Here is a 12,709-nt window from a genome sequence, read left to right on the forward strand (position 1 = left end):
CTAGTCTCCACTAGTAAGGCCTTGGATAGGCCACCCAGCAATCTGGGTCTCAAATGGGAAAGCAGGCTGAAAAGAAATCAGGCTTGGCTGGGGATGGGGTGGTCAGATTCTGCTCGAGTGGAGAGTTGGGGTCACCTCATGGCATACTTTTATTTTTGGTGGGGGGAGGTAAACAGGTTTACTTACATTTATTCTTAGAGGAGGTACTGGGGATTGAACCCAGAACCTCGTGCACGCTAAGCATGTGCTCTACCACTTGAGCTATAGCCTCCCCCTACCATGGTGTACTTTAAAGCAGTATATTTTGTCATCATATAATTGCTTGTGGCAGAAAAATCGTGGACAATAGCTAATGCACACATGCAGCCATTTAAGAAACGAGCTCTATTACATATTGTTAAGTTAAAAGAGCAAAAGTGTAAAACACACATGTACACAGAGACACACACACATATAACTTGTATACACACAGCTTATGTTTCTGGAAGGAGACACGAGAAACTGGTACCAGCGTTTTCCCAGGCAGAAAGGGAACTGGGTATCTGAGGGTCTGCAGTGAGACAGAATTGTTGCCATAAACTCTCTTGCCCGCAGGCGTGTCTCCCCTAGTCAATAAATGAATACAGTGAGGAAGGAATTATCAACACATTGTTCAAATGTGCATTTTCAAAACTTACCTCAGCTTAAATCTAATTCAAATCTATGTAATTATACACACACACACACACACACACACGTAGAGACAAAGCTTTATGTTTTATATATATATAGAGAGAGAATTTGTAGTTAGATATCTATGAATATATATGTAAATATACCTGTATATATATATGTATATGCCACTCTATGTAAATGTTTCACTGGAGAAATATGAGCAGCGGTCTACTCTGGTCTGAATGAGTTAAAAGTTCAACTCTGAGTGATTTCAAGGGCAAAAAATATATCTCCCAGCTCATTGCTGGATCCCCACCGCCCAGCGCAGTCCCTGCCCACAGTCGGAGCCCAGGCCGGACGAGAAGCCCACGGGTGAGCCCATCCCATCTTAGGTTGCATATTTTCAGACTTTTGTGTCTTCCTTTGTGTTTTACTAGGTTCATGTTTTAGTTTAGATAAAACATTGCTTTCATATTTTATCTTCCTTGATTCGCCAAACAAGCCTGGGAGGGGAGGGTTGTTATCTGCATGTTACAGAGAGAAAAAAAAAAACAAAAAACATGAGGTTGAGACACTTGGGGCCGTGCCCAAGTTTGCACAGCTGTCCACTAAGAGGACTGATTACAACCAGTCTGAACAGCGATGACTGCCGTTTACTGGGCCTCTCCTGTGTGCCAGGCCCGCTCTTGGCATTGCATGTATAGTGTTATTTAATTTAGTCATCAGAAAAAGCCCTGTGGTGATAGAATGAGCCTTGTTTTATAGATGAAAGAAAACTAGACTCAGAGAAGTCAGGCAAATGAGGATGAAGTCAACTAGTCCAGGGTTAGAGCTGGGTCTCTAGTTTCTGTCTGTTGCTTTTTCTGCTGCACATGGCTCCTCCCTGAAGCTCTAGGGCAACCTTTAGGGACATCTGAGTCACCTTGAGGGCTTGTTAAAGCATCAGTTGCTGGGCCCCATCACCAGTGTTTTGGATCCTGTAGGTCCGGGAAGGAGAATTTGCATTTCAGAGGATGCCTCTGCTGCTGGTCTGGGACCTTGCTCTGGGAAGGGTGTTCTCAGCCCCTGCCCCCACCACTTCAGAGTCCTGCTCAGGCTCTGCTGGGCGAGTCCCCCAGGCAGAGCCTGGGCCTGAAGCTCACGTAGGACCCTCAGACAAGCAGGACTTAAGGCTCCCACCTCTGTCTCAAGTCTTTGTCTATGGCTGAGCCATTAGACTTTTTAGCTGAAAGCAAAAAAACCATCCCTGGTGTTTATAAGCAGAAAAGGAGTTTATCAGAAGGCCAGAGGGAGCTCCCAGAATCACTAGGAAGGCTGGAGAGCCAGGCTCAGGAAACAAGCCGGGTCAAGGCAACCGCAGTGTGGACAGGGACCAGAGCTCACTGCAGGTCTGGCCTGGAGAGGACATACGCACCACAGGCCCTGCAGGACACAGACACACAGCCAGGACCTCCAGCATCACTGGCCCCGGACGCTGGAGGCCGCTGCTGGCCCCGGGCTGGATGTACTTGTTGTTGCTTTGTTTGGCCTCGAACCAAAGTCTGAGGAGGGCAGTGGTCCTTCTGGATCAGGCTGGGTCATGTGCCCCCATCAGCTGCAAGGGATGCTGGGAAATTGAACTTTTGGCTTTAGGGTCTCCACTGAGAAAGATCACATGGAAAAACTGGAGGGAGCCACGGAGGAGGCACGGTGCCTGGCTGGAGGCTCCAGGAGAAGGATGATGGCAGTTAAGGAGGAGGAGGAGGCGGTGGAGATGGAGAGATGTGGGCGACCTTGAGACATATTCATGACACAGAATAGCAACACAACTTGGAAATAATCCCAAAGGAGAGGAGGAACAAAGGGCAGCAAAATTGGCTTGAGCAGCTGGGTGGATGTGGGTACCATACATTGGGATGGGGACCTCCAGGGAGGAACAGGTTTGAGACAAGGAGTTCCACTCTGAGCGTGTTAGGGTCAAGTGCCTGTGAGATGCCCAAGCAGAGAAGTCTGCCTGGCACTTGGATGTTTCAGGTTGGAGCCAGGCTGAGGCTATAAATGATATTTTAAACAAAATTTAAAGTTGTGGGAGGGGCTCATCCAGGGAGAGAAAGCAAGGAGAGAGGAGAAGTGGAATCTGGCTGAACCCTGAGGAACTTCAGAAGACTGGAAGAGGAGCAGCCAGCCGGACAGGAGGAGAGGACAGGGTATCAGGGAGCAGGGAGGGGTTGGCTGTGCGGATTTAACAACCAGGAGGTTAGAACAGGCTTGGTGGAGCTGGGGAAGCAGAAACCAGTCTGCAGTGGGTGAAGGTGAGGTTTGATCCCAAAGTGCTCAGGGAGGGGTGGGGGACGGTAGCCGAAGGGGGGCTCCAGGGCCAGTGGGAGGGTGTTTTTTTTTTAGTAGATTTTGTCATTTTTGTTAAATATTTTCCATTCTCCCCTTCTGTTCTATTGAAAGAGGAATGTGGGCTCAGGGCAAGAAGATGTCACACTGTGAGGTGGAGGGAATTCCTAGGATCTTTCATAACAAAGGAATTCAACAGTTCAGAAGGTTGGCACCAGTTGGTGACCCCCTTCCAGAGTCTCCTGTGTTGAAGGACCGGTCTGCCACTGGGGTGGGTTGGTTGGTTTCTCACCTGGGAGACACTGGAGCGCATCTGCGCAGTGAAGGGAATGGCTGGTGGGGAATCCTGGGTTCTCACCTGGGGCTTGGCCTATGGGAGGGTCAGGGTAGGGGAGCTGCCATCAGGGTTCCAGGTGTAGTGGCAAGGGGTGAGGTGAGCAGTCCCATCTCACAGCTGCTGCTTTTGCTGAGGACTGAGATGAGGTCCTTGGCTGAGAGCAAAGGGGAAGGCTGGGGGTCAGAGCCTTAAGGAAAGAGAAAGTCTGAACAGGAGGCCGACTGGCTCTCAGGGTCACTGCCTTGGTCCTGCTCCTGCTTCTACTCAGACACTGCCATCCTGCAGCCTGTTTCCAGCACAGCAGCCTGACGGAGCCTCTAAAACAGTGAGATGACATCACTCCTCCACCTCAAACCTTGCAGTGGATCCTCACATCACTGGCCTCCCTGCCCTTCCCCCTCTAACCTTGGCTCCTGTTTCCTCCCTCCAGCCATATGGGCTCCAAGCAGTTCTACAAGCACCAGGCATGCTTCTGCCACAGGGCCTTTGCACTGGCTATTCCTGCTACTGGACCAATTTCTCTTTGGCTGGCTAATTCTGTCGTGGGGCTGTCCTGTGTATTGTAGGATGTTTACAGCCTCTCCCTTCTGGGTGCCAGTAGCACCCCCACATACACGCAGTTGTGACAACAATGTTGGCAAAAGTTCCTTGGGTAAGAGGCAGAAGTCACCATGGACTGAGAACCACTGGCCTAGAACGGGCTTTCCTTAGATACCCACCGGCCTCCCTGCCTCACCTCTTTCAAATCTTTGCCCAAATCTCCCCTGCTCAATGAGGCCCTCCCTGACCACCTCACTTAATCCCAAATCTGTCCCCGGCTCCAGATTCCTGATGCCCCATCCTGTCCTTTTCCCTTTTGCCATAGCAGTGGCCACTTTCTCACATACTACATGGTTTACTTATTTCTTCCAGTTATTATGTGTTTTCTCCCATTACAATGAAGCTCCCCAAGGGCAGGGGACCTCACACTTTAAATTACTGATGTGTCCTAAGTGGCTAGAACCGTGAGTGGCATATAGCAAACAGAAAATAAATATTTTGGAATGCCTTAATAAACTCAAGGACCTCAGGTGGCCGGGTGCTGTGGAGGGCCTAGCTCAGGCTGGTGTGGGTGAGCTCACGGGGATTCTCGTCCTTTGAGGTCACCTGTACTATGAGAAGACGTTACACATGGTAAGCAAGCCCCTTACTTACCAGAGGGCCAGAACATCCTTGGCTCTCTGTGTCCCCCTCACCCAGCTCAGTGACAGGCATGTAGCAAAAATGGTTTGTAGAATGAACTGTGAAGACCAAGTTTGGGGTGGGTTGAAGGGTCCATAATCATCAGAGGTGGAAACGGACAATGGAATGAAGGCAAGCGTCACGCACAGGGAAGTGTCCCGGGAAGCAGCCCCAGGCTGGGTAGCGAGAGGTAGGGGCGCTTCCAGACACGGGGAGGGGAGGAGGGCCTGGCGGGGACCCGGCACGTGGTCAGAAGGTCTCCGATGGTGGGATCCGAGCTTTGTCAGCATTCTGTGCTCTGTGGGTGTCATTCTCCCATTTGAGAGGTAAGCTTTGTAAGGGAATGAGCCAGCGCTGGGACTTCTCCAGCACTTTAATATCCTAATTATTCATGCCCTTTCTCAATCCAGCAGAGGATTTAAGGTATTTAAAAGAATACACGAAGCAAGGGAGGGGATAGCTCAGTGGTAGAGCGCATGCTTAGCATGCACGAGGTTCTGGGTTCAGTCCCCAATACCTCCATTAAAATAAATAAATAAATGTTAAATAAATAAAACCCAATTACCTCCCCCTTCCAAAAAAAAACCCCAAAATAAAATAAAATAAACACATGGAAAAAAAAGAGAATAGGGGGGTTGGAAGGGATAGACTGGGATTTCAAAATGTGGAATAGATAAACAAGATTATACTGTATAGCACAGGGAAATATATACAAGATCTTATGGTAGCTCACAGAGAAAAAAATGTGACAATGAACATATACATGTTCATGTATAACTGAAAAATTGTGCTCTACACTGGAATTTGACACAACATTGTAAAATGATTATAAATCAATAAAAAATGTTTAAAAAATAAAAATAAAAATAAAATCTGGTAAATAAAGAAAAAAAGAAAAGAAAAAAGAGAATATATTAAAAGTAGAGAAAGGACAGTTTCAGGGTGAGGAGTTGACTGCAAAGGGAGGGAACTTTCTGGGTGTAGCAATGCTCTTTCTCTTGATTTGGGTGTTGGTACATGGGTGTCTACATCTGAGTTGTCAAAACTCGGCCAGTTGTATGCATAAGATGTGTGCATTTCACTAGATGTAATTTTACCTCAATAAAGCACAGAAAGGGGAGGAGGAAGGAGAAAGCAAGATGGGACCATCTCATGCCGGGAAGATGTGTGAAATTTTAAAAACTGGGGACTGTGATGCCCTGATGGCTTCGCGTTGGGGGAGGGGCTGCAGATCTGCTCTGAACATCCCAGCAGCTGATACAGGGAGGGGGGACTCAGTCAGTGACATGGTTCTAAGGGTCCCTGAGATAAACAACCAAGCAGTTGCTCAGGAAAACTCCTTCTGCTCTTGGTATTACAATCAGTATCATGGAGGAATCTCTCCTGAGATCCTCCTAGCAGAGTGGATAAAGAATGACCTCCTCACAAAGCTTTAAGAACAAGAATCATGGGCAGTTCTCGAAGAGACCCTCCTACCAGGCAGGCTGCGGCTTGGCATGGAAGCCCCTCTGGTAGACGCAGCCCTGCCCTCTCTCAGACGCTCAGCTTCTGGGGTTGGCCTGGGCTGTCTCAGGAGAGCGAGAGTCCTCAGAGGGGCTGAGCAAGCCTCCCTGACCCCGTTTCCCTTGCAGAGCTGGGAGCCTGACAAGTGACTGAGGTGGTGATGGAGGCACCAGGAAGCCCCCATGGTTGGTGGAGCACGGATACAAGAGGAATGCGGTTCACAGGCTTTGAGGAGAGTTGAGGGCGTGACAAGGACTCAGGCCTGGGCAGGGAGCCCCCCCCCCCCGCCCCAAGCCTGTCCTGGAGCATTAACAGGAGGGTGACCATCCATCCACATTGCCTGGGACTGAGGTATTTCACGCGACCCTGGACCTTCAGTGCCAGGCAAACAGAGATGATCTGGTCACCGTAGAACGCAGTTCCTTCAGGCAAAAACCGACCTTCCTTCAAAAGGACTCCAGGGAGCCCAGTAGGGACCAGGCAGCTTCAGGGAGTCTGAATCTGCAGAGACAGGCTCGGAGCAAGCAAGTAGGTAATACTTGAATGGGAGGTTGGGTATCGCATTACAAAGAACCTATCCAGTTAGGTGCAGAGAGTCGGGGGATAGTCAGGGAAGGCATCATTGAGGAAGGTAAGTTTGATTTGACATGTTAAGACTGAGTAAGAATTAGCAAGGCGTAAACCCTTACCTTTACGGTCAACCAATTTTTAATAAGGCTGCCAAGTCAACTAAATTTGTTTTCCACAAATGGTGCTAGGACAACTGGGTTGCCATGTGTAAAAGAACGAAGCTGGATCCCCACTTCACACCATATACAAAAGTTAACCCCAAACAGATCATAGATCTAAATGTAAGCACTATAACTATAAAACTCTTAGAAGAAAACGTACCCCTAAGTCTTTGTAACCTTGGATTAGGTTGAATTAGGTGAATTGGGTGAATTTTGTTGGATATGAATTATATCTCAATAAAGCTGTTATTTAAAAAGAGAAGGAGAGAGTTCCAGTTTCCTGTCTGGGATGTAAGGAGCTTGGAAGTTGTCACTCCATCCTAACGAGTAGAAAGCTGAACAAACTGAATCAACAACTTTTCTTAGATCCACTGGAGAACTGGGGTCACAGGGTAAACCACTGCCCCTGCCCCTAAACTGGAGAGACAGACGGGGCAGGTAGAAAGAATGACAACTTACCCGGGCAGAAACACGTGAACGGAAACCTCCAGTGGAACACCATCAGGGCAGGAAAATCCAGTGATGATCGGAGAATTGCTGGAGGCTCGGTGTGGACAGCCTGAGAGTTTAAAACTCTGAGTGGGGCCAGTCTTAGGGGGAGTGGTCCATTTTCTGAGTTTTACCTCCTGGAGCTAAACCCCAGGGTCTTAACGGTGAAGATCAGAGAAAAACCTTCATCTGCTTCTGTCAGGAGGAGGAAAAAAAGCCATTTTGAAATTTACCCAGAGCCTCCTGTTCTTAACAAGTCTACCCTCAAGAGAAACTATTTTACCAGAGCCTAAGCCACCTGGGAGAAGGGAGATACCCAGCTCCAGCCCCCTCTAACAATCCTGCCCCACCTAATGGGACGAGAACACTGAGAAACACCTGCAAAGCTTACAGCCCAGAGGCACAGGCTCACTAAAACATTGAGACCTGCTCAGAGGCCTGGAGAATGCTTCAAGCTCCCCCAAACCTCAAGGCCACATCACTGAAGGCCTATTTATAGCAGTTCCTTTTACCCAGTGCATCTTGTCTGGCTTTGAACAACAATTTACGAGGCATACTAAAAGTCAGAACAGTTTGAAGAGACAGAGCAAGCATCAAAACCAGACTCCGATACGGCAGAGATGAAAATTTAAAACTGTGGCCGGCACCTGGAATCCTAAAAGGCTCTCCTTTTCTGCTTCCAATTAGGAATCACGTATGGTGTTGCAATTTTGGAAATTTTGAGACAAAATAGACCAAATCAAATTTTCGGTGCCTTCACAACATATTCTCAGATGTAATCGTAAACTTGGGAAATGTAGGGCCTTTCACTGGGTTTGTGATGGTCCTGTGTGGTAATAGGGCCTGATGTGTCTCAGGTGGTAAGTCAGAACTGACAAACCTTGGAGGGTCCATGGGTGTTGGGTCAACTGTCAGGGTGATGTGGCAGGTGTGGGGCGTGGCAGGGGCGTGGCCTTCCCAGGGTCATCCCTCTGCTTCTCAAGTTCCAAATGGTGTTCCATGTGGTTCACCAATCAAGGATTTTTTAGAATTTTGAGGCAGCTGAGGCATTTAAAGTTTATGTGAGTCTCCTGTTTCGTTTTCTCTGTTATGCTGTCGAAAGTAGAGCCATTGGGAACATGATCAGACTTCCTTTCTTGGATGAAGATAAATAAACGTGATGATAGAGGTCACGCTTGTTTCATTCCGGATCTTAAAAAGGAATGTTTCTCCATTCTTAATGCATCATCTTAATGCTTCACCAGTAAGGATGGTATTTCCTATATATTTTGGTAGACTCAATTTATCAGGTTAGGGAAGTATACTTTTATTCTAAGTATTTATTTTATTTATTAAGACTTGTCTGTTTTTTTTCAGTCATGAATGGATATTGATATTTGTCAAATGCCAATAGGAAGCTCTGGTGTTCCTACTTTAATCTTAAATTCATGAATTACATTTTAAAAACTTAATTGCTTCATGATACATTGTCAGTGCTGTTCCATGCATGGCCCTGTTTTACTGAAAATTTTTATTTTAAAAACACATATCAATGCACTACCCAAACCAAGAATGAAAACATTGAGAACTTACATCTACCTATGTGCTTCTCACTCAACTGACAGCCCAAACATAAGGTGACCATTATCCTGAATCTTGATTTATTTCCCCCGCTCAGCTTTATTGAAGTCTGACTGAGAAATAAAAATTGCATATATTTAAGGTGAACAACATGGGAATTGGTTATATATATACACTGTGAAATGATTGCCACAATCAAGCTAATTGACGTAACCATCACCTCAGAGTTACCATTTTGGGATGTGTGTGGTGAGAACACTTGAGATCACTTAGCAAATTTCAGTATATAATACTTCGTTGTTATTAGTGGGAGTGCTGGGGATTGAACCCCGGACCTCATGCATGCACACGCTCTCCCGCTGAGCTGTCCCCTCCCTGTCCATACAGCATTATTATTAAGTATAGTCACCATGCTGGACATGGAGGTCTCCAGAACTCATTCATCTTATAATTGAAAGTTTGTATCCTTTGATCAACAGCTCCCCATCTCCCCCACCCCTCAGCCCCTGGCAACCACCAATCCAGTCTCTGTTTCTATGAGTTCAACTTCTTTAGACTCCACATAAGTGAGATCAATGCAGTTGTTGTCTTTCTGTGTCTGGCTTCTTTCACTGAGCATAATGTCCTCCAGGTTTATCCATCTTGTTGAAAATGGCAGAACTGTCTTCTTATTTTAAGGCTGGATTTTATATATCAACTTTTCCTTATCCATTCGTCCACTGGTAGACACTTACGTTGCTTCCTTAGCTTGGCTATTGTGACTAATGCTACAATGAACACGGGAGTGCAGATACCTCTTCCAGATAGTGATTTTATATCCTTCGGATATTTACCCAGAAGTGAGACTCCTGAATCATATGGTAGGTCTATTTTTAATTTGTTGAAGAACCTCCATACTGTTTTCCATCGTGGCTGCACCAAGTTACATCCCCACCAGCAGTGTATGAGGGTTCCCTCTTCTTCACATCCTTGCCAACTCTTTTTATCTTTTGACTTTTTGATACTAGCCATCCTAACAGGTGTGACGTGATGTCTCATTGTGGTTTTGATTTGCATCTGCCTACTGATCTGTGATGTGGAGCATCTTTTCGCGTTACCTGCCCCAAGCAGCTCTGCGCAGGCTTCCTGATGGGAGTCCTCAGAGTATTTACTAGATCCCAGCCCTGTGATGAGTTCTGAGCCCTGGGTGCCAAACTCCCAGCCTCTCTCAACCTCTCAGCCGCACCGATCAGCTCTGTATTCTGGCTGGGGTGAGAAAGTAGTTGGCTTTTGGGCAGTGCCCTGCACAGGTGAGGAAGCCGGGCACCCACTCGCCGCAATCTCCCCTTCCCCTCTGGGAGAAATCACTGGCCACAGTCAGGGTATCTCTTGGCACTGGGCTGTGCTGCCTGGAAGAAGGGGAGCTGAGGGGAAAGTGAAACTGTCCTTCTTGTCCTCTAAGATGCATCTGTTCTTGGTGTTTTTTTTTTTTTCTCCCTCCAACAGGGTACTGGAAATTCTCTGCTGGATGCCTAGACTCCTGGATTCCCACAAAGATGCTCTTCCTCAAGTGTCCCAGCTGTTCTTGGCCTTGGCTCTTCACTACAGATTCCAGAATTCACATGTCACAGTTCAGAAAACACCCAGATTATAGAGACAGAAAGCAAATTGGTGTTTTTGTCAGGAGTTGGAAGGAGGGAGAACAAGGACTGCTAATGGCTATGGGGTTGTCTTTTGGGGTGATGAGAATGTTCCAGAACTAGGTAGAAGTGGTGATTGCACACCATTGTGAATGTCCTCAATGCCACTGACTTGTACACTTGGAAGTGGTTAATTTTATGCTTTTTTAGGTGACTTTCACCTAAATTGAAAAAAAAAAAAAGATGCCTGGATTCCTGATCCATAGAAACTGTGAGATGATGAATGTTAAGCAGCTAGATTTGGGGGTAATTCGTTACACAGCAATAGATGATATACTTTGGTTACATTATTGGACTTCAAAGATATCAGAATAATTCCTCAAGTATTTAGAAAGGAACATGAAACAGAAAAATATCAGGGTGGCCTCAGATTTCTCCAAAGCAGCATTCAATGACAGAAGAAACTCGTGCTGATTAATTTTGTGATGTCAGCTTGACTGGCCGTGGGATGCCCGGATTAAACATTATTTCTTGAGTGTGTCTATGAGGGTGTTTCTGGATGAGATTAGCATTTGCATCCACGGACTCAGGAAAGTAGGTTGCCCTCCCCAGTTTGGGTGGGCGTCTTACAATCCGTTGAAAGCCTGAATAGAGCAAAAGGCAGAAGAAAGAGAAATTCATCCCCCTTTTTCCCCACCTCACTTGGTTGAGCTGGGACATCTCATCTCATCTGCTTTGACTCTCAGACCAGGATTTACACCGTCACCTCCCTGGTTCTCAGGCCTTCAGATTTGGACTGAATTACGCCTCTGGCTTTCCTGGGTCTCTAGCTTGCAGATGTCAGATCATGGGACTTCTCAGTCTCCACAATCACATGGGCCATTTCCTCATAATAAACCTGTCTGTCTGTCTATCTGTCTGTCTGTCTATCTATCTATCTACCTATCATATTATATATAGAGAGATTTGTTAATATATATTAATAAATATCTGTATCTCCTACTGGTTCTGTTTCTCGTGAGTACCCTAGTACAAAAATCAAGCAATAATGACAGTCAATTATCATTAGCTTAAGCAGGTGAAGAAGCCGACGGCAGCTGCTGCACCAGATGCGATTTCATTGCTTAAGGAAATTAATAGCAAGTTAACACGCCCGCTGCTACCTGGCATGCAGCTGCTGATCTAGCGAACGCCTTTCTCTCGATCCCTGTCCAAAAGGCCCAGCAGAGGCAGCTGGCTTTCAGCTCAGCAGTACACCTTCACTTTTCTACCTTACTGATGTATCAGCCCTCCAGCCCTATGTCAAACTTAGGCTAGGAATCGTGATCCCCTTTCCCTTCCACAAGCTATCGCTCGCTCTGGTCCATAACAGGGACAACATTATGATATCTGGGTCTAGTGAGTGAGAAGTAGCAGCCACTCTGGACTTATTGGTAAGATGCTTGTGTGTCAGAGGGTGGGGAATAAATTCGACTAAAATTCAGGGTTCTTCTGGGGGTCCGGTGGTGTAGAGTATGAGATATCCCTTCTAAGGCGGAGGGTAAGTTGTATCTGGTCCCTCTCACAACCAAAGAAAGAGGCACAATGCCTGGGTGGCTTCTCTGGATTTTGGAGGCAATATAGTCCTCATTTGGGTATGTCACTTTGGCCCATTTACTGAGTGACCCAAAAGCTGTTTTGAGGGGGGCCCAGAACAAGAAAGGGCCCTGTGACAGGTGCAGGCTGCCATGCAGGCTGCTGGGCCACTCGGGCCAGAGGATCCAGCAGGTCCAATGGTGCCTGAAGTGTCAGTGACAGAGAGATTCTGGTAGGTTGATTACATTGGACGGTTTCCACCGTGGAAGGGGCGTGGAATAGACGCCCTAGATACGATCTGCCTTCCCTGCATGGAATGCTTCTGCCAAAATAACCATCCCTGGACTTACAGAGTGACTTATCCACACGTCATGGTATTTCACAGCACATTGCCTCTGATCAAAGGACTCACTTCACAGCAAAAGAAGCGTGGCTATAGGCCCCCGCTCACGGAATTCACTGGTCTTACCGTATTCCCCACCATCCTGAAGCAACTGGTTTGAAAGAACTTGTAATGGCCTTCTGAAAACTCAGTTACAGTGCCAGCTAGGTGGCGGTACCTGCAGGGCTGGGGCAAGGTTCTCCAGGAGGCTGTATATGCTCTGAAACAGCATTCAGTGCATGGTGCTGATTGTCTGATAGCCAGGGTTCTTGGGTCCGGGAATCAACGGAGTGGCACCACTTACTGTCACCCC

Source organism: Vicugna pacos, chromosome 16, assembly GCF_048564905.1.
Source record: "Vicugna pacos chromosome 16, VicPac4, whole genome shotgun sequence".
Taxonomy (NCBI): Eukaryota; Metazoa; Chordata; class Mammalia; order Artiodactyla; family Camelidae; genus Vicugna; species Vicugna pacos.